This window comes from Rhopalosiphum padi, chromosome 2 (genome assembly GCF_020882245.1).
Source record: "Rhopalosiphum padi isolate XX-2018 chromosome 2, ASM2088224v1, whole genome shotgun sequence".
Classification (NCBI taxonomy): Eukaryota; Metazoa; Arthropoda; class Insecta; order Hemiptera; family Aphididae; genus Rhopalosiphum; species Rhopalosiphum padi.
This window is the reverse complement of record NC_083598.1, coordinates 46,536,099-46,539,312: the sequence shown is the minus strand read 5'-3', so window position 1 is coordinate 46,539,312 and position 3,214 is coordinate 46,536,099. Positions and strand designations below refer to the sequence as shown.

General features: G+C 26.0%; 1 long non-coding RNA gene across 1 annotated transcript; it reads right to left on the bottom strand.

The window, feature by feature from the left end:
• Positions 1-2,031: 2,031 nt before the first annotated feature.
• Positions 2,032-2,548, bottom strand: LOC132920938 (uncharacterized). The gene is made up of 2 exons (XR_009660805.1): positions 2,323-2,548; positions 2,032-2,246 (listed from the first exon to the last, which is right to left on the bottom strand). It is a non-coding gene; the product is annotated as an uncharacterized LOC132920938 (long non-coding RNA).
• Between the last annotated feature and the right edge of the window lie 666 nt (positions 2,549-3,214).

Genomic DNA, 3,214 nt, shown 5'->3' with positions numbered 1-3,214 from the left:
ATACTATTTTACCGAAACTGTAATTCAAATAATGATAATATAAGTAATCTAGACCAGTCAATGAAAACTGGAAAATAACAGTTATCAATCAAAAATCACATCCCTTCATATGGTCCCTATAAAAATAAACATATCTCGACACTACTCAAATTATACAACTTATCAAAGGCAATTGTTTGAAATAAGTATATTGTTGTCGTCATACAAAAAAATAAAAATAAAACGATTATTCTCCACTAAATTAAAATATTTTTTTTTATTCAATTTTTATTGATTTTAAATATATATTATTATATTATTAAAAATTATAAAATATGTTTATTATTATTATTATTATTATTGTAAGTATATAATAGTTACTAATTTATATGTGTTTTAAAAAAAAAAACTACAATATATTCTATTTTATATTTCTTCATATTAAATATAATATATTTTCTTGATATTTAAAAATATTAAAACTATGAAGCTTTAAGCCTTTAAAGCAGTTAGGACATGTATTTAATATAATATGCTCTCAGCAGATGAGCGTTGTCTAATTGGTGTGCGCGTGGGAATGTGGGATACATTTTTGCCAAACTATACCGTTTTGGTAATCGATGTACTAATGTAGGGTTAAAATCAATCCCCGTCATCTTATTTTTGTGTTTTAAGTGACTATATAAAATAGTATGACCTACGTATATTTAACTGGTCGGAAAATATTTATAACGTAATTTATCTGTATAGTATAGCAAATCGATGGAAAAGGTGAGAAGATGGAATTGCGATCCCACATTATCTACTTCATATTATTGGGACGATAACATCATTGATAAAACCGTCAACAAAAATAGTTCCATAATAAATCTCATCAGCGATGATGAGAATGATGAGATTATATCACTGACATAATTACGGAGGTGGGAGTTCCCCCAGAAATATGTTGTAATTACGCTACTGATGCTGTGAATTTCCATGCCCCGCTATACCGCGGTGGCCCTTATCACTTCCATCCTTGGACCGTCTTCATGCCAATATCAGTTGTAAGCCGTTCCCATCGCACAATACACTTAAGTCGACGACAACGTGCAGTTACGAAGATGGCGGACATAATAACGACGACGACAAGGATTACTAAAAAAGACAGCTGTAGATGTAATAATTTAGGTACCCCATCATCAATATTTCAAAAATCAAAAACTTTAGTATTTATTAATTATTAGTATTATAAATTGTATTTCCAATAATTACATTATAAAATATATAGTCATTACGTTCAGTTAATATATGTATATACGTGATATAATGATAAAATCGACTCATATTTAAATAATATATCATAAAATACGAGTATGTAGAAGAACATAATATGATTATATTAGAATAGCTCATTCTATCCACTATTCAACTATTGTATGTAATTACTTTAAATATTTTAATGCAATTATTCCCTGAGTAAATATCACTTACATAATATTATTTTGTAGTATTATTTCGAATCAAAATAATAATTTTAGATACTAGATAGTGACCCTATATAGAAAACGGAAATTAGGATAAGATTCCAACGAGCATTTCAAAACGTATATATTCTATATATTCTGCGTTTAAATAATAGTTTATTATTATGAATAATAAATCTTTAAAACAAAAAAATACAGTTTTATAAATTTATATGTGTACTCACTGATAATAAGTATATAAATTCTCAATATTTTTGAGAAACGGTGGTAATGATAAATATACTTCCCCTTTCCATCGAGGAAATTATATGTTTGTCAACGTATATCTCCCCCCTTGACAAAACCCTAAATACACCTAATTACACATATGGTTACTTCAGATGTATTTCTACTATCACGAAAAACGGAGTTACCTCTTCAACTAACTCTATGAGAGAAGATTTAATTATAAATTTTTTGGAACCAGAAATTGGAGTAAAACCCTACTATTGCCACACGTGACTCTACTGTTGCAGGCCTAGTAATTACTAAATTGCTAAGCGATTATTCACACTTAAAATAATATTATGTAGACATATAATTAAAGTATGAAAAAATGATATTTTTTTATTTTTTTATAAAAATTAACATTATAACTGAAGAAAAAAAAAATATAAATGATACAAATAGAATTTAAATTTTTCAGCAAATTAATATAACAAATTTTGTGTGATTTAATTATTCAAATATACGCCAAAAAACTGCGGGTATCCCATTACAAGTCTGTTCGTCTGTAAAATTTGATTCTTCAAGTATGCTTGACTAATAGAAATTAAAAAACAAAAAAAAAAATTATAATATAGAATATTATATTTTTATATCTATAAAATATACACACTTTTGCTGAAGATATAGTAATATGTGCAGTCAATTGTTCGTGGTTATCGATGATATGCTTAAAACCATTTAAGACAACAGAGCTTTTCTAATAAAATTTAAAATATCAAAAAACCATATATCATAAATAATAATAATATTAAAAAAATGAGAACGTATGAAATTTTCTCGAATTGTGATATTAGTACAAGGATTATTGTTAGTAACTATACAATTTCTGTAAAATTGTTAAGTATATACAAACAGTTTAAGAAAGTATTCTATTTATATGTAGATTAAAAATATTAAAATATTAACAGATGAAAATATATCAATATTTTATACTTATTTATTAAAATCGTACATCTGTTAAAATTATATAAATCACCCAGCCAAAAAATGTCTTCCATTAATTGATTGCATAGTTAGTTGAGTAAAATGCAACATAAAATGTATTTAATTGTCTAGTAATGCGTCAAAGGATTAAAAAAAAAATAATTCGGAAAGTAAAATTAAACAGAAAATATGACTAAGTTGAATGTTCAGTTATTTGAAGATAAACCAGAGATCTAGCCTTATACATTTTGATTCCAATTATTTATGTGGTTTAGGAAAGTTAACAAAGACTGATATTTGATAAGATGAATGAGGTTGACGTACTTACTAGTAAATAGTAGTAAATCTAAAAGTCTCTATTTTAAATAACATTTTTTAAATCAATTTATTTATTTGTATTGAACCTATTGCGTTTGGTTACCAAATTACAGAGTTATAGTAAAACATCGAACATAATATGTATGATTTATAAAGCGCTTTCGTGCAGCTTGGATTCTAAAGTCTTTACAACTTCGTGCCTTATAAAACCCAGCCCTGAGTATTTTTTTTTTACATAACTTACATGCAAACATCTGTAG